Source organism: Sinohyriopsis cumingii, chromosome 3 (genome assembly GCF_028554795.1).
Source record: "Sinohyriopsis cumingii isolate HCF-2022 chromosome 3, ASM2855479v2, whole genome shotgun sequence".
NCBI classification, from domain to species: Eukaryota; Metazoa; Mollusca; class Bivalvia; order Unionida; family Unionidae; genus Sinohyriopsis; species Sinohyriopsis cumingii.
Genome location: NC_142963.1, coordinates 121,318,473 through 121,338,916, shown reverse-complemented (window position 1 = coordinate 121,338,916; position 20,444 = coordinate 121,318,473). Strand labels below are relative to the sequence as shown.

Sequence of the window (20,444 nt, the reverse complement as noted above, 5' to 3'; positions counted from 1 at the left end):
GATGTCCCCCCAAGCATATCTTCTGGGCGGTCTACGATGACGTTTGTCACCCTAGGCCTCCCTCCCGGAGATGTATGCTTTGGGGTTCCAAGATGTGAATGTCCTTAATTAAGTATATGTATATGCCTGCAATCTGCCACAACACTCGAGTGGAGATTTACGGCATTGTACTGTCCATGTATGCCTGCAATCTGCCACAACACTCGAGTGGAGATTTACGGCATTGTACTGTCCATGTATGCCTGCAATCTGCCACAACACTCGAGTGGAGATTTACGGCATTGTACTGTCCATACAAAAAACGGGGTCAAAAATGACCCCCAAAAATTTATTAAACTTTAAACTTAAATTTTATTAAAATTTTTGATATTAGAAATAAGATGTTTATAAGAATATGGATTCCCAAGACATCAATAATATATTAACTGAGATTTCAAAATTAAAAAATCAAGGAATTGAATTATCTGATGGTCTCGACAGTGAAAAAATATTATCCGATTATGAGATTATTAACGAACAGTCGAAACGGGGGCGTTTTACCCTGGCCCGCGAGTACTTTTTCATAAAACGATTACAACATACGATTAATGAGAACCTGTACCACAATGACGCAAATGCATTCATTGGACTATTCACTGCCGTTGAAACAATACGAAAAAAACTCGGACGTGTTTATGAACGACGCCGGGAGATTTCTAGTAAGATCAAAAACATTAGAAGGATTATAGACGAAAACTCCGTGGAGCCCCCGATGGTACACTCGGCGGAAAATTAGAAATTTGCGGAGCAATTTGCAATAATGGTAGGTGAATCACTTACTACTCGGCTAGCCAGAGAGCGACTAGCAGCGCTTAGAAAGTTTATACCGTTACGAGACAGAGTGAGAGAGAAACTTCAAACGCGACAACAAATGCAAACTGATTTTGCTGTTGGAAGTGAACAGTTATTTACCCCGGTAACTAAAGCGACTAAGGATGTTACGGCGGCAACTGTACCCGTTCTTGGTGCGCTTGAAAAGATAGCGGCAGAGACAAAACAAACAAAAAGGTCTTTAGAAACACTCCCTGCAAAAATAGCGGCTGCTACAACACGGAGGCCACCACCACTCGCTATAACCGAACCACAAGAACCTTATGTTACAATGGCCGACGAAGAAGAATTAGGTGCTACTGCGAAAGAACCGGAAGAAGAAATACCCGAAGAAACACCAGAAGAAGAAACACCGAAAGAAAAAAAGAAAGAGGGAAATATACCCCGTAATGTTCTTAAAAAGTCCGCAATAGATCAAATTAGAGACATCGACGACGATGAAGAATTAGTTAATTTTGTTGCTACAACATCAACTAAGAGCATTCGAGATGAGTATATCAATGAAGGTTACAAGAAAAAAATAACCTCAACGGAGAACTGGGCAAGAATAGTGTATTTAGCGAGTAAACATAGAGACGCATTACCACATCGTGGTGATCCCGATTACGATGAATTCCTCGAGAAAGTTAAGAGTAGAACACCAAAAAAAGGAAAAGGATACTCTGTTGGTAAAGAATCCTACGGCGTTACCTGTCCTGGTAGTGTTCTCAGTGATATATCACGGCTGGAAGTACTAATCGGAGGAAAACGAGCCGGAAATAACTCTACGGAAATAATCAATGAGGCCGCTGATATTTGTAAGCGGTTATTTACAGGCGGTATTATGGACATTAATGCATATCGAACGCTCATAGACGAGCTCGTGGATGATTAATTGGAAAACTGGTGTTTTTAATAAGGATGATCATACACTACAACCATGATAAACCAGTACTCGTCTACGTGGTAAACTCGCGATTGCCTGTTTACCGCGCGTACTATGGAGATGGTCTCGGTAGCACCATTGCGGGGTTATTTACAAGAATGGCTCCAAAAGTAGCGCCGTTAGCCAAACAATTAGGAATGAAGGCTATTGATGTTATTCGTGATAAGGGTATTAGTGCCATTGGAGATGTTGCCGGAAAGGCGCTTTCAGCCGCGCGGAACAAACTAATGTCATTGGTGAAATCCAAGAGATTTTCAAAAAGAAAACAGATGCCATCAACGATAGTGATGCCTGCAAATGTCAGTAAAGTAATAAATAACGCCGTGGAAGAAAAATTAGAGTCGTTGGCGACGACTCAGTCGTTGGCGACGACTCCGTCGTTGGCGACTTCGCCATCAGCCGATGCGGCAACCAACGCGCTCATGAACGCGATAGCGGGGAGTGGTCTACGACGAAAACGACGTTGATGGATTTCAATTGAAAACACCGACATGAATAATAATAAAATGTTTGCGCGAACCGCTGACCCCGCGTTTGATATGGACGCCCCAGTGCGCAGGGATGATTCTGTCCGTGATTATCAATATTATTCTTATTATGCAGCGCAACCCGACCTACGATCGCGAATTGAACTTCAAGTCCAAGATACCAGTAAATATTTTTTGCCGTGTGAAGCGTTTATCGAAATTGAGGGAGAACTCGTGACAAATGCCGCCGATAATGCACCATACGCAGATGACCATCGTGTTCGAGTTGGCTTCGTCAACAACGGTATCATGGCGTTATTTGAGAGCGCCAGATATCTTATTGACGGGCGAGAAATTGAATCAATAGAACGCGAGGTTGATGTTGCAACGACGATAATTGGGTTGGCGAGATACTCGGATGATTATACAAGATCGGCGGGCCCATCTATAATGTTCGCAAAGGACACCACTAATAACGCTGATCATCTTCAGTACATCAACGTGCTGGTGGAAAGAGATACCGCAGTTGACCCACAGGCTGAAGCAGCCAATCCAGACCGCAGAGCAAGACCAGGCGCTAATTTCAATATTATAAAAAGTCTTAACGATAATTACAATATGGGATTCGCAACACGAGTAGGGATGTTGCAAGGACCACGCCGGCAGTTTTCATGCGCGATTCCACTCCATCACATATTTGGATTCTGCAGAAATGTTAGAAAAGTCATCTATGGGGCTAAGCATACAATCGCGCTGACGCGAAGGGGCGATGATAACAATGCAATATGGCGTGCTGCTGGCGTCGCTGCCGGTAAAGTCATTTTAACTAAAATGGCATTGTGGATGCCGGTGCTGACTCCATCAGTTACCACGGAAGCACGATTGTTAGCATTTATGGAACAGGGGGGGAAATCGTTGTTGAGTTGGCTAGCGGTAACAACTGATGCTAAAGAGGATAACGTCGCCGATACGTTTACATGGCACTTGGCGTCAAAACAGGGTGTTTCAGCCCCGCGTCATATATTCATAGCGCTACAGAATAGGGAACGATTGGGCAGTCAAGAACGCAGCCATATGATATTTGATCAATTAGGAGTCAGGGATGTTTCGCTGAGAATAAACGGACAACAGGAACCATCCGAGGACATACAGCTTAATTACGGCGACAACCATATTGCACGTGTGTATCATCGATTGCTGTCATATATGGGTCGTGATCAAAACGTCGACACTGGTTTGCAAATATCGCAACTTGATTTTAAAAACCTGTATCCGATTTATTATTTTTCGTTGGAACATCTTGATTTAACGAGACAATCCGTCGTTGATATACACTTCCGAGCTCGTATAGCCCCGGGTGGTGTTAATTACAGAGCGGTTGCTGTCATTCTCAGCGATAAATCAATGCTGCTAGAAGGTGTTGGTGGACGAATGAGAATCGTTGATGCGCCAGTGGAAAACATGTAATTGAAAGCACAAAACGCGTTTACAATAAATGTCGTATAGTGTCGTCAGTGTAGAGTTGACTGATGGTCAAGTCAAGAAATTACGATCAAAGTCGGCTAAACAATGCGGAACCACAATAACGCTGAAGCCGTCGCAGATGGCGGGTGGTAATCATAAGATATCGTTGACGGCGCGTCAAATAAAACATTTCAATGATTCGGTGAAGAATAAAAAGGGAGTTCAAATAGATTTTTCAGACGCAGCAATTAAAAACATGGAAAAGACCGGTGGGATATTTCCGCTGTTAGCTGAGATTCCAGCGTTGATTGCCGCGGCGGCCCCAGCAGTGGCTAAGGCGGCGGCGTTAGGAGCCGTTGGTACCGCGGCGGGAATGGCATTGAAGAAGGCGACCGGGAAAGGCTACAAAAAAAACGACCCGTGGCCGGAAAGGGTCTAAGACTACCGGGAACCCCGTATTCATGGTACTCGGGAAAGGGCCTAAGACTACCGGGAACCGTTTATTAACGCAGGAGTCAATGACTCCCATGTCTAATTTTGATTTAATAGACGCCGCAAACGCGCTAGCGATAAAAAACTTCAGAGGTGTTTTTATGAGGGATCAATTACCGGCGGCGCCAAGGAATATTGAAACCGGCATAATTAACCTCGATGGGTCCTCCGGAGCGGGAACTCATTGGGTTGCATACGCGATTGATCCGCGTGCGATCGTCTATTTTGATTCATACGGGTTAGCCCCGCCGAAAGAGTTCATGCGGTATATCCGGGCGTGTTCAGCCCGGGCGTGTTCAGCCCCGGTTTTTTATTCCACGCTGCCAACACAGCAGTTAAGTGACCCACCGATATGCGGCCGTGAGGTATTGAACGTACTCGCGGCTATTTCATCATCGCGGAAACCACCTCATGTGGTTGTAAACGAATACACTAGTGGGGTCGTAGAAGCTCAACGGATTTTAGAGAATAACATTTACAATAATAATGATTGATATCTGGGGGCGACCGGTTTCGGCGCTGAAAGAATCCACGGAAACGGCCGCCGCCGACATAAAAAAACTAATTGAGGATGAAATCGCCGATATGTTGAATCTAACAAGTGTTGACCCGGGCGAAATAGTTGTATTTCAAGACCGCCAGGGTAAATTGAAATCCGGTAATGTGTCACTGAATGACGTTTTAATACGACAGCGTAATGCCGGCGAGGACACTATCGCGTTATATACCAGCGACGGACGACTCAAACCGGGTGAACATATATTGGAGATAACGAATAGGATAATATCAACCCAAGACGATCTTATAAAGTTGAGGGAATTTATGATCGAACTCAACGTGCATGTGAAAAAAACTACCGATAGTTTTTTTGGGATCCCGACGGTAACCGAACCAAATCTTGCAACAATAAAAAATACTATTTCGGAGTTTACAACGCTGTCGGGCCAATTTTACACGTTACGAAAAAATTTTAACAGGGTTGATAGCGCCGTTGATAAATTCCTTGGTAAAAAAAATGTCAAACCGGATGAGATTACAACAACTATAAATGATATCACTGCGTATGGACAGGAAATAGAAACAATCAAAACTGATGTTGCAACGAACAAAAGGAGTGTAGACGCGCATGAACGGGAAATAGAAATAATCGACGCTAATGTTGCAACGATCATAAATAATGTAGACTCGCATGGACGGAAAATAGAAACAATCAAAACTGATGTTACAACGATCATAAATAATATGGACGCGCATACACAGGAAATAGGAACAATCAAAACTGATATTGAAGCGAACAAAAAGAGTGTAGACGCGCATACACAGGAAATAGGAACAATCAAAACTGATGTTGAAGCGAACAAAAAAAATGTAGACGCGTATTGGCGGGGAATAGGAATAATCAAAACTGATGTTGCAGCGAACAAAAAAAGCATAGACGTGCATACATATGAAATAGGAACAATCAAACTTGATGTTGCAGCGAACAAAAAAAGTATGACCGAGAATACACGGGAAATAGAAACAATCAAAACTAATGTTGTAACGATCATAAATAATGTAGACGCGCATGGACAGAGAATAGAAACAATTAACACTAATGCTATAGCGAGCAAAAAAAGTATAGACGTGCATGAAGGGGAAATAGAAGTACTCAAAATTAATGTTATAGCGAACAAAAAAAGTATAGACACGCATATACAGGAAATAAATACACTCATTACTAGGGTTGCAGCGAACAAAAAAGATGTGGACACGCATATACAGGAAATAGGAACGATTAAAACTGATGTTGAAGCGATTAAAGACGGACTACCGAGAGTAGCAGAGCAATTCGAAAAAATAAAAATCCCTCATGAGAACATCATCAACACAGTATACACAATTCGGCATGGATCATTCGATTGGACTCCTACACAGAATACAGTAAATATTACCGCAACTGTTAAGGGCATTTATCGATTGACACTGGTTTCAATGATGCAGTTTAATATATTATCGTCGAGTTCATCCGGGTTTAACAATACAATATCAACAATTATAGACAGGAACGCAACTGAACAGTTTACAATTTATGCCGTTGATAGAAATCTAGCCCGGGCAAACATTACATGGTATGTGGAATTTGCAGCGAATTTAAGTAATTAAAAACACTAGCTCTTTTAAAATAAAAATGACCACCAAGGAAGTTGAATCAGAGGTATCACCGACGTCACATCAATATCGATTCGATACCGCAAAAGAATTCTCCGCAAACTTGAAAACGCTTTCCGAACAATACCGTGCAAAAATAAAAAAATACCGCCGAAAAATAACCGCCATCGACGCGGTCGTGTACTCGGTGTCGGGTATAGTAGCTGGCGCCGGTGTTATTTTATCCACGGTGACCACGATAGCCCCGATCGCTGTTCCAATCGCTGTCTCCGCGATGACAACAGTTGCTGGAGTCGCCAACGCAATCACTAGGAAGATATCATCGTGTTTTCAGAAAAAACTCAACGAGTATACAGTAAAACATCAAATAGTATCCGACGCGTACTCGAAATTATCCGGGTTGATCTCGTTATCGATTGATAATTTGTTCGTATCCGATGTTGAATTCTCCACGATGGTCCAGTTGTATAGCTCCGCGATGTCAAAAATCGAGGATTTTCAACTGGAAGCCGGAACCACCTGGTTGTTGAAATTAGACACTAAAGACAACGAATAATAATAATGTCGCTGAACCCCGAAGGGTTTCAGTTGCTTCAACGGATCGCGGAGAACACCACTCCGGTACAAACAAATATGATATCAATAACGTCAACGAAACCCGAATTTAGTGTGAACTTCCCATCGCCGGTTCCAGTGAAGGAAATAGCGCTGGCAAAATTGCGAGTATATCACAGTTGGCCTAATATTCGAGCGGACGCATTTAACGGACAACAACCTAATAACTCGCTGGTTTTTGCACGGACAAATAAACCCGATGGAACCCCAAACTGGGAGGAGGTTACAATACCAACTGGGTCATACCAAATAGAGCAAATCAATAAAGAATTTCAACGCAGGATAAAATCGATCACAGGAAAGGAATCAAAAATCGCTATTACGGTTCATGAACCGACGTTATCGTCGACGATTGAAATAAGTACACCGGGGTATATGGTTGATATTTATAACAGTTCAATAAGAACCATACTAGGATGGCCTGAAAATCCACCCGCGGACGCCCCCCCATCAACTGTCCTCAGACACGATAACGGAGATGATGGCAGGCATATTGCTCCATACAACGTAAATATTGCATCGGTGATAGCGATTAATCTAGTGTGTGATGCTATCGAAGGAAGTTACCAGGTGGATACCAAGCAATCAAATCAGGCTCAACAGGGATATATCCTTTATTCGTTTTCACCAACAGCCCCTCCGGGATTTTTAATCGTTGAGAGTCCGATTAATCCGGTCTATATGCGATGCCATGATCGGTTTTTAACGAGAATTAATTTTAGACTTACCGATCAGTCAAATAACCTAATTGATCTACAAGAGGAGGAGTTAGTGATCACTCTGTTTGTAAGATCATAAAGACTTTCATTGTAAGCAGCAGAGGGGGCAATGACATCGACGCGGTCGTCGACGTGCTTACCGGACGCTGATGACGCTGGGGATCGACGCGCAGAAGGTGTTAATTAAACCAAATGACGTTTGGACGATCCCCCAACGACGACGTCGTTTTTTTTTTACCAGGCGCTGACGACACTAGATCGTTGAGTGCAGAAAGTAATAATTAAGCAAAATAACGATTGGACAAAATGTCCGATTCGCCCCCTCTGCTGCTTCGAGTATTCTCCCCTATAGAGTGAGAAGGAAGGTTTGTTTTGAATATGTCATCACTATTTATAACCATGCTAAACATTTATAAATAAATTCAGCTCTATATTCCCGGGTGAGCCGTGGCTCGGTGGGTTATCAAACACTTATCTTCTGAGACAAAAGCAGTCAGATACTCCCCTGTCATGGAGACTTCGGTTGAAGTGGTGGGGGGTCCGCCGGGCTAACTCGACACTCACCTTTTTGGGTTTTTAAGTTTCATTTCAATTATTCGAATTTTAATTTTCCACACACACAATTGTTTTAAATGTATGGTTGGTGGTTCGAATCCCTAACCACGTAGCAAATTTTGGCATTACCACAACGTAATTTTTTCATCTTTTCTTCTTTCCCTCGTTATTCCATCACATTTTTGTTTCTGAAACTGTTTCATCTTTCTTTTCTTTTCTTCATTTCTCGACCCGAGTTATCTCTAATTTCCAGAACAATATGATATATTCCTTTCTGGTGCTTACTAGTGCTATAATCTTGTTGTTTTGATTTTTTTTTTTTAAATTTAAAAAAGTTTACCTTTAATTAAATATACTTTTTTTTGCAGAATATTTACAAATTTTGTAATTGATTTTTTTTATTCGAAATAATTTATCGTAGAAAATTGGTGTGGGGCTCTTGTGCAATTATTAATTTGGACGTCTTTAAATTAATTCCATAGGACCAATACTGTGCTGACATGCCGCCAAACCAAATGCATGTACACATGTATAGAATACTGTTAATAAGGAAAATAAATCTAACGTACATTTATACAGAAATTGAGGCAATGATTGAACAAAACACGGTGTGATCAAGATTTCGGGATATTAAACCTACTGTAAAATGAGCTTTTTCTGAAATTTGCAACAATGTGCACAATTTCGAATCCCACAAGCGTTACAGTGAGACATTTGCACAATTCCTTCTCTCTTTCATAACATCATACAGCATTCATAAAGAATAAAATAGACGTTTATATTTCTGCAATCTATGAAAATAAGCTAACTATGCGTTGTCTGCTGTTCCTCGTACAACTTAGAAAGATTAGAAATGTTTCCTTGGCGTTTGTGTACGTCCTGCGACATCCATCCGCACGTTCTTGAGAAATTATTCCGAAAGCATCACACACATACTACTGCATTCGCTCAATGAAAAATCCTTATTTTATGTCCAATGTAAATTGTCTCATTGTCCATCTCTCTATGTATCTACCATTCATGTTTGTTCAATATTTTCTCACTTTCTTGTGAACTGAATTAGTCGTTTAATTTCCCTTTGTATGCATGTGTTCATCTTGCATTTAAATCTTTTGACCATATCCGGAAATTTGACTATATGAACAGACCTACAGTATGAGTAAGTGAAACGCAGTCTGATTGTGTTAACTTAGCCAGAGCTCGCGGGTCTTCAAATCATCTGATCTTCCCAGCCGTGCTCACAAAGATACTGTCACCCCTGGCCAAAAGCAGATGAGGCGTACTTCTGTGTCGATGTTGAGAAAAACGATGGGCTCTTCTCTTTCGACAATCACGTTTTATCTTTTCTGTCTCAATTTTCGCGTAATTGTTTATCATTTCTTAAAGGTTATTATTAATTTATTTTGCTTCTTCTTATCTATCAGAAACTGTATTTCGGAGTTTGTTTCGGCATATAAAAATTAAAAGAAAAGCATAGTTGTCATTCTTTTCTATAGTTTTCAAGCCAACTATCACCAGAAAGGAATACTAGTGATATGTACCGTGGAAAAATGTCATAGCATTCGGACAGCAGAGGGGACAAATTCAAGTCAAGGAGTTTTAATTGATGAGGTTACAATCTCAATATCAGTTGAAACAGAATACTTTGCAAGAAAGAAACCAGGATACTTCTTCAGTGATGTTTCTCCCACTGGTCCAACTTTAGACTATTGAGTTTGGGGATTATAGGTAATTTTCTTCGCTTATAACGCTAATGTACACGAAAATTTAACGTCAGGTATCCCAATTACATTGCTATACCCTTTCTGTAAGGAAGAAGACTGAAATACAGAAAATCTCTAAATGTATCAAAATCATCACACCAATGAAAGGTGCCTTGCCTCATTTCTCATGCACACAAGTTTGCATGCACAAACGAGCAATCAGGTGGGTTCATCTACTTTCGAGTGTTTCCTCTAAGTACAAACATTCCGGTGGGCTAAGTGATTAGAGCGTCTGTCTCGGATGCGGGAGGTCGCGGGTTTGAACCCAGGCCGAGTCATAGTAAAGACTTTTAAAAATGGTACTAGCAGCTGCCTCGCTAGGCGTTAAGCATTAAAAGGTTAGTGTTAGGACTGGTCGGCCTGGTGTCAGCATAATGTGACTGGGTGGAACATGGTGCTACATGTCTGCAGCATAATAGCACTATGCCCTGGAGGTAGACATCATTATAAACTGCCACACTGCAGACATGGTAGCGATAAGACTGAAAATTGGTAAAGCTACGATAAAAATCCAAAACAAATACCCCTCTAAGTACGACGAGGCGATAAAATCTTTCAACAAAGTTTTGTCACCATCCCGTATTGAATGTGAAGAATTGTTGTTGGCTGTATCAAGTATATGCTCAAATATTTGTAGAAGAAATATTATTTCTGGCCGCCTTGTCTTTAAAAATTTCTTTTAACTTGTGCATCTACCTTCAGTCTGTCCGACTGTTTGTCTTTTTGTCTTCTATTTTTCAATCTTTCGATCACTTTATATCAATACTTTGCCTGCCATACCGTTTCATGAAATGATCTGCATCCGGTGTAGAACAGAGTGCTTATAGAAATGCAGTGTCAGAAAAGGTCATAACAGTAATCAGATGTACTTTTGTCTCTCGGGATGATTTCATTCTGAAAGAATTACACATAGCTGCGGTATACTAACATCTAAACAAGTATTCTGGAGTTTCCTCCCGTACATTTCTAGACGGTGTGATTGTTTTCAACGAGAATAATTACTATTTATAGCAACGCTAAGCGTTAATGAATAAAGTCAGTCCTATAAGACTGGGTGAGCCATGGCACGGTGGTTTATCTATCATCAAACTAAACACAAATCTACTGAGACTAAAGCAGTCAGATACTCCCCTGTCATGGAGACTTCGGTTGAAGTGGTGGGGTATCCGCCGGGCTAACTCGACACTCACCTATTGGGGGTTCAAGTTTCATTTCATTTATTCGAATTTTAATTTTCCACACACACCATTGTTTTAAATGCATGGTTGGTGGTTCGAATCCCTAATCAGACAGCAAATTTTGGCATTACCATAACGTGTGTTTTTTTCATATTTTCTTCTTGCCCTCGTTATTCAATCACATTTTTGTTTCTGAAACTGTTTCATCTCTCTTTTCTTTTCTTCATTTCTCGACCCGAGTTATCTCTAATTTCCGGAACAATGATATATTTCTTTCCGACGCTTACAAGAAATATAATCTTGATAAAAAAAAGAAAATCTTTTTGTGTTTTTTTTAAAGTTTACCGTGAATTAAACCTTTTTTTGGCAGAATATTTTCAAATTTTGTAAATTGTTGAGGTTTTTATGCGAAATAATTTATCGTAAAAAATTGGGGTGGGGCTCTTATGCAGTTATTAATTTGGACGTCTTTAAATTAATTCCATAGGACTAATATTGTGCTGACATGCTGCCGAACCAAATGCATACACAAATGTATAGACTACTGTTAATAAGGAAAATAAATCTAACGTACTTTTTATACAGGTTAATGCATCTCCATTCATGCTTTCCCTTAAATATCAACCAAGCGATATAAACTTGGAAAAGTGTTCTCTCATCTACCTATATTGAATGTGAGGAAGTTTTGTTATGGATGTATCAAGTATATATTGATACATTTGTAGAAGAAAATGTATTTCTACCATATTTTGGGGGGTAAACGTTTGCTTTGATTTGTGTATTTGATTTAAGTCTATCTGTCTGTTGGATTGTCCTTCTCGAAGTCTGTTAGTTTTCTATTGCTGAATGAATTTACGTTAAAACATACTCCAGTAAAAGATTAATTAAATGATCGTGGGTCCCATGTGCAACGGAGTGCTTATAGCAGGTACTAACCTTGTCTTCTATACAGTATGATATATTGGGTCCAGTGACAGGTCGGGTCATGATAGCAATCAGAGGGACGTTTGATAATTCATAGGAGTTCGTTCCTTCAAGTTATTGTCCTCCTTTCAACCGGCCACGGGTGGCTTAGTGGTTTAAGGCGCTCGCCTTTTCAGATCACCGACATCTCAACCCTGAATGCGTCAGTTGTACTCTCAGGCTCAGCATGCGTGGGTTTGTGGGAAAGATTGTCATTAGCTTTCCATGCCTTGGTGTTCCTCTCGCAATATTTATGGGGTTTTCCTCCACCAGATATACTACTCGCCATGTATAGCCTATCATGTGTTGAGAAAAAGCCTTAAACCAAAACAACAACAACAACAAAAACGTCCTTTTAACGTGAAGTTTCCGTTAGCCATCCGTGGTTCAGTCCTTTAATCAGGAGTTCTCGAGTATTCTCCCCTATAGAGTGAGAAGGAAGGTTTGTTTTGAATATGTGTCATCACTATTTATAACCATGCTAAACATTTATAAATAAATTCAGCTCTATATTCCCGGGTGAGCCGTGGCTCGGTGGGTTATCAAACACTTATCTTCTGAGACAAAAGCAGTCAGATACTCCCCTGTCATGGAGACTTCGGTTGAAATGATGGGGGATCCGCCGGGCTAACTCGACACTCACCTTTTTGGGTTCATGTTTCATTCTGTTTTATTTTAATTTTAATTTTCCACACACAATTGTTTTATTTGTAAGGTTGGTGGTTCGAATCCCTAACCAAGCAACAAATTTTGGCATTACCAGAACGTGATTTTTTCATCTTTTCTTCTTCCCCTCGTTATTCCATCACATTTTTGTTTCTGAAACTGTTTCATCTTTTTTTTTCTTTTCTTTTTTCTCGACCCGAGTTATCTCTAATTTCCAGAACAATATGATATATTCCTTTCTGGTGCTTACTAGTGCTATAATCTTGTTGTTCTTTTTATAAAAAAAAATTTAAAAAGGTTTACCTTTAATTAAATATACTTTTTTTGGCAGAATATTTACAAATTTTGTAATTGATTTTTATTTTATTCGAAATAATTTATCGTAGAAAATTGGTGTGGGGCTCTTGTGCAATTATTAATTTGGACGTCTTTAAATTAATTCCATAGGACCAATACTGTGCTGACATGCCGCCAAACCAAATGCATGTACACATGTATAGAATACTGTTAATAAGGAAAATAAATCTAACGTACATTTATACAGAAATTGAGGCAATGATTGAACAAAACACGGTGTGATCAAGATTTCGGGATATTAAACCTACTGTAAAATGAGCTTTTTCTGAAATTTGCAACAATGTGCACAATTTCGAATCCCACAAGCGTTACAGTGAGACATTTGCACAATTCCTTCTCTCTTTCATATCATCATACAGCATTCATAAAGAATAAAATAGACGTTTATATTTCTGCAATCTATGAAAATAAGCTAACTATGCGTTGTCTGCTGTTCCTCGTACAACTTAGAAAGATTAGAAATGTTTCCTTGGCGTTTGTGTACGTCCTGCGACAGCCATCCGCATGTTCTTGCAAGAATGAAACCAGGGTACTTCTTCAGTGATATTTCTCCTACTGGTCCATCTTTAGACTATTGAGTTTTAGGATGATATGTAATTTTCTTCGCTTATAACGCAAATGTACACGAAAATTTAATGTCAGGTATCCCAATTACATTGCTATACCCTTTCTGTAAGGAAGAAGACTGAAATACAGAAAATCTCTAAATGTACCAAAATCATCACACCACTACGTCAGTGATAGATATCATGCGTTATTTCTCATGCACACAAGTTTGCATGCACATACGAGCAATCAGGGTGGTTAATCTACATTAGTGGCGGGAGATCGCGAGTTCGAACCCAGGCGGAGTCATACCTAAGATGTCTAAAACTGGTACCAGTAGCCACCTTGCTGGGTGCTCTGCCTTAAAAGTTTAGTGCTAGGTGCCTGGATAACGTGACTGAGTTGTACATGATGCTACATGTCTGCAACATAATAGCACGATACCCTGGTGGTAGACATCATTATAAACTGCCACGCTGCAGTCATCGTAGATATATGACCGAAAAATTAGTACAGCTTCGATACAAATCCAAATCACACACTCCTGTAAGTACAAGCAAGTGATAAAAGCTTTCAACAAAGTTTTGTCACCATCCCGTTTTAAATGTGAAGAATTGTGGTTGGCTATATCAAGTATATGCTCATATATTTTTAGAAGAAATATTATGTTTGGCGACCGTTAAAAAAAAGAAAAAAATTTTGTGTGTTTATGTTTGTGTGTTTTGTTTCCGTTATTTTTAAGATTATGCTTTTCTATTACTCAAATTTGGAGGAGTATACACTATGTATAACAGTTTCCATATATGGACATTTTTCACGTCAGCTTCTGCTTTGGGTGTGCACAAATACAGAATATTAACATTTCTATGCTGTGTATTTACAGTTGACTTTGTCTCCCTGTGTACCTGTGAGTAGACCTGCAGGTTGATTTTTCTGTTTATTTATCCAATTATTGTTTGTTCTTATTTTGCGAGAAGGTTTAACGATTCTGTCATTGGGAGATAGACACAAACGTCAATGGATTATATCTTTTTTAGGTTGACTGATGGAATTTATAATGCTAAAAAAACTTAAACGTTTTCTATTCCTTTTTAATTTAATTTTTAAAATTTAACACTCAAGCGAAGGAAGAAAAATAGCCACGCAGGACTAACTTTTTGTTGTATGGAACTATATATCAGAAGTAAGGCCTAATTGTGTTCTCTCAAACACAGTGCATTCCCATTATTTAGTTCTCCAAATTTAGAAAAGTTTGCTTCTTTAAACCGCTAAAAGGATAAAATAAAATAAAAAGATTTCCTTTTTGCAAGAACTACGAGGGAGGAAAATCTATGGTGATCTTTTGTTTTGATTGCGGAACTTCCGGTTGTTACATCAGAGGGTAAAAACGCCGTTGTTTCCTAGTTTGTGTCTTGAATAGACGTGTTTGCTTTTAACATTTGCGACAGTTATTTTTGCGCTCGTCAAACATCATATATATTAGTGTTTTGCTCTGTGTGTGTGTGTGTGTGTGTGTGTGTGTGTGTATAAACTGTTACTCCCCCCACCCATAATAACTTGCGACAATGAATTCAAGTTCGAGCCAGGGTCCACGTGCAGAGCGATCACTTGACCCAACTTCCAACGGTGTCTTTAGATCAACCATCTTAGCAAACCAAGGTTCCGGTACATTACCTACATTACCTATGTAGAAAGAGTTAACATATCGGAACCTTGTTTAAGGAAGATGTAGACTAGCTAGCAATTAATGAAGCAGTTCAGATCCCGCGCCTCTAGTAGTTTTGAAAAGAATACCCATTTGCTATCGGTCATACTTGTGAAGAAGTCTAAAGAAACATTTAATTCGAGGACCTCCCTCCCAATAATTAAAACAATGTTGTTTGATGGGAATTTTGCCACAACACTTCTCGCCCTTCTCCCGGCCAGTTGCAGGTGGTTGCTTGGTCGTTTGCTACACAACTCTTTGGTACATATTTAATGCATACATCAACGATTTACGCCAGGATGCCAAAGGGCAAAAGCAATATCAGCACCATGTAGCTACTTTTATTTCTAAAGTTACAATAAAAACAAGTTGTATCGATCATTGGCGAAAAGGCGTGTGTTCCGATTAAGTGTACGAGATACGTCAAAATGCCATCTAGATGGCGCTCACACTTCTCTCTAGAACTGTTTTCAGGGTAACAAACGTATCGATGGTATAAACTGTGTAAACTTACCAGTCTCAACTGCCATGCAAATAAGAATCACAGACAGGTAACTTGTAAATTATGTGCTCATCGATTGGTTAGTCATTGACGTCATTCGCATAACAGAAACGTTAAACACTCAATAATGTTATTCACATAACAGAAACGTTAAACACTCAATAATGTTGACTTCTTAATTATTGTCAGCATGTTTGTGTTTTGTAATTTCATGTTGTTTGGTTTTGTAATCTTTTGGTTGTATATGTTTTTATGTAAAGATTATGCCATGTACAAAGTCTACCTTATTATTATTATTATTATTCCAAGACGGATTGTCTGGAACTTCACCGAACTTCAGTTACTGTATTGTATTGTTTCATCGTGCGGTGTATCACGTGAAACAAAATTGATTGGTATTATTTCAATACTTCATCTGGTTCCCTAACAAATCTCCATTCACTTCGTTACGAGGGCAAAAGAGTAACCGGGGGACGAATGGTCAAGGAACCAGACTAAACACATTAAGGGCAATCGGAATATCCTCTGGCCTTTCCGTTTAGTCTAGATTTGTCGGAAATTGCCGAACGATGTTCCAATCCAAGTGAAGTACGAGTTTTCTGCATTCCAACGAGCATGACGCGTTGTCAGAGAAAACAAACTTTCACCTGCCGTTACATCTCGTATAATATCTCGTTTATACGATGTCAGTCTGAACACACGCGATATTGAGCAAATTTTACATAGTACAGGATTTCAACTATTTCATATAGTTATTATTGTTATTAGTATTTTTTTAAGACAATTCTGGTCACAACAGAGATATAATCATTTATAGACCGAGGATTATTTCCCATCAAAATCTCGATTTCCGGTGGAATAGTTTGAAAATGGAGACCTAGCAAGTGTTTTAGGAGCTTGTTTGACATCATAGTATCCAAGGAAACATACATGATCATCTATTCAGCGTCTCGCCGCATTATAAAATTTGAAGTAGGTTTGTGACCGTTAATATATGAGCATTTAATATTGATTGGTTTAATGACAGTTAAGAACGTTGGAATGTATTAGACCGACATGGTATAGTCACTTTTGTCACCTAAACTTTACTCAGTAATCTCCATGTTATCAATGCAAGTTCATTAGATTCGGCCCAAATACTACTTATTGGTCCAAAGAAAAGTATGCGGAGAACTTGCCTCTGGGAGAATTAGCCCCAATGTATCTGGAGAAGTCGCCCCAGAGTGGTCGGAGAAGTCATCCCAAAACTTGTCACCCAAATAACCTTTTAATAACAGAATTAAGTCATCTTTTACGTGATTCATATTTAGATTTTTATATATACGCGATCACAAAAGAGATACTAACTGGCAATCATAAAAAGCAAGATCATAGTAATATTTCTAAAGACGAAATTAAGTCTTTATATAATCTAAGGAATGAAGACAGTATAGTGATTAAAAATGACGATAAGTCAAACACTATTATTATTATGAATCAAGATGATTATGTTAAAGAATTTGAACGTCAGTTAGAAATTAAACAAAAAATTTCAACATGCATTAATGAGATCACTATAAATAATAAATCTTGACCATAATATACCTTTAAATTATCCAGGATGGCCCATTATATCAGGTTGTAATTCATATACTGAAAACTTATAAAAATGTATTGATAGTGTTTTACAACCTTTAATGAAATCACTTCCTTCATACATTAAAGATACAAGTACTTTCAAGAAAAAGTTGGTCTGTTCCACAGCTATCTGATAATTTCAATCCTGGTATCATTAGATGTAACATCACTATATACCAACATTCCGCATGCAGATGGTATTGAAGCGTGTAAATATTTTCTTGATAACAATCCTAATAATAGCACACTATCTAGTGAAGATATTTGTAAAATAATAAAACTTATCTTGGAAGATAATTATTTTCAATTTAATAATACGAATTACATACAAATAATGGGTATGTCAGTGGGTATTAATATGCCTTCTTCATACTCTTCCCTTTCATGGGTAGATTAGAAGAGGATTTTCCTCAAAACGAAAAGTTTAATCCATCTCTTTGGTTCAGATTTTTGGATGACATATTTATGATCTGGAAGCGTTCAACTGAAGAACTGAAAAATGTATTGATTGCCTAAGTTATTTTCACCCAACGATTAAATTTACTGCATCTAGTATGCATATTTCATTTTTAGATGTAAATGTAATGAAAAAAATATTGATAACACTATCTCTACAAATATTCATATCAAGGAAACTAATATCAACCAATATGTACGCATGATCATTTTTTTTATATATAATAAAATAACGTAATTTTGTTTATTTTGCATCGGTAATTAGTTGTGAAATATTATTTAAACTTCTCGTTCAACTTGAAATAGTTTCTTATTATTGAGAAATAATAAAATTACGAACACTGACAAAAGAGAAGAAATAAACTAAATGATGGGCATAGTACAAGTGATCTTTCAGAAACCGTCCAAATTCTGTGCATTAGCCATGATGATGAACTTGGTAGCAACTGCATTTCCCGAGTAGGCCTCAGTGATGCTTTGTATCGAGTTCAAGTATTGATTGTCAGTGGTTAGCAAATCTCAATGAACAATTAGATTAAATTGTTCAGTTAGAGAGATGATTGTATAACCCTTTGGCTTATTGATGGTCATTGCTAATTCAGTCGATTTCGGGTTATAGACTGGTTCATGCCATAAAGTCATCTCAGGATGACTTAGGTTATTAGGTTGGAACCCTTACATATATAAAACTGCAGACATCACATTATGCTTACACCTCTGTTTTTCCAAATAAAATGCATCTAAAGATTTGAATAGCAGAGCAAAAGGGACACCTAACACTTATTTTTCGTTAAGTACAGAAGCAGAGTTGATCAATGGAAAAGTTGAAAAGTTGCAAATTTTATAGATTTAATAAGTTATGAAGTTGAAGAAAAACAAGAATAAATAAAACCTTAACAACCATGTGGCAACATCTGAGAATTACTATATATGATCCTTGGGGTGACTTCTCATGGTGAAGTGGGGCGATTTCTCTGACCACCATGGGGCGACTTCTCCTGACACCTGGGATGAGTTCTCCATGGGGCAAGTTCTCCGCTATTCCAAAGAAAATGTGTGATCTTTGTTCCAGAATGAAAAAGAAGCCAAAGTGGATACTAAAGCAGGGATGGTCCTGGCTTTTAAAAAGTTGTCGCAAAAAAAATCGCCAACCTCAACATTTTGTCGCCAATTTTCAAAAAAATGTCGCCAAAGCAAGTAGTTAATATTTTTCCAGGTCTATTAACGTAATAGGCAGTGAAAATTGAAAAAGATGGGATAGTTATTACTTTATTGACAACAAGCAATACAGCCATATTACAACAAAATAAATCATTACATGACTGTTTTGCACAACTTCCGTGGTCTTTGCATCCTGCATCACCTTTAGTGCATCTGTATGACTGTTGTCCCCTAAAATAAGTGTATTATCAAATGTAAAATATCTACTTTCCTGACATCTACAGTATCTCTCTCATTTTTTAAATAGAAACATCAGGTATTAAGCAAATCTATATTATATATATTATTTTCGAAATAATAGTTTTGTAAGGAACTTTAGTAAATGACATTTTAATACTAAAACCCTATAATTGTACTTTGCAAAGGACAATAACTGGTGTAAAATGCGACCGTCAATTTCACAGCATTCTGGAATTAAATGCCCCCCCCCCCCCCCCCGGCTAGCTTCACAAAGTACATCACCGTCAGACAGGAGTTTAGAAATTTACTTTTTGCCATACTTTACACGTTTTGCTTGTAGTGAATTGCTTCCTAAATCCCATGAATGATCACTGATTTCTTTTGATTTTTCTTGACAAGCAAACTTGGATATCCATTCCCACCAATGAAACTTACATGAGTCAACACCTGGCATTAATGTACTGTATATATAAGCATTAATTACCATAACTGAATTAAAAGAAGGAATGAAGAAACATATAGAGCATATCTGCCCCCAAAATACTAATTCGGAATAAATATGTTAATTAGTAAGCAGTGTTATATGCATATATGAGTTAACAATAATGAAATAAGGTGGGGTATAAAATGTGGGAAATAATTATCACATGTATGGTAGCTTGAGACCACATTGAACTGTTAGCATAAATTCACACCCATTTTAGGCATTGTTAGTTACAACAATTAAAGGTATTGTTTATTTGTCAATCAATTGCTAGTACAGTGTGACCTCACTATAACACGATAGTTAGGAGCCATAGAACCCGACCGCATTATAGACCGAACCATGTTATAAGCAACCAGGTCAGTTAGCTGAAGAAAATGTGCCCCCCAAAAATGGGGGGGGGGGTAATAAATGTGGGTGGTAAAATACGTGCTTCATCGGCACATTTACCATCTTAAATTGATGCATATTAAATGAGAAATACAACTATAGTGAAAACAGAGAAGACATGTATAATAGTTTACTTTATTTAGAGAACCACAAATTGG

General features: G+C 38.5%; 1 protein-coding gene across 1 annotated transcript in view; it reads left to right on the top strand.

The window, feature by feature from the left end:
- The first annotated feature begins 16,799 nt into the window (after nt 1-16,799).
- The window catches only part of LOC149803740 (intraflagellar transport protein 140 homolog), a 107,471-nt gene continuing 103,826 nt past the window's right edge, over nt 16,800-20,444 (top strand). Inside the window, exon 1 of the mRNA XM_089953498.1 lies at nt 16,800-16,910. The gene's annotated coding sequence lies outside the window, so the exon portion shown is untranslated. The remainder of the gene's footprint in view (nt 16,911-20,444) is intronic.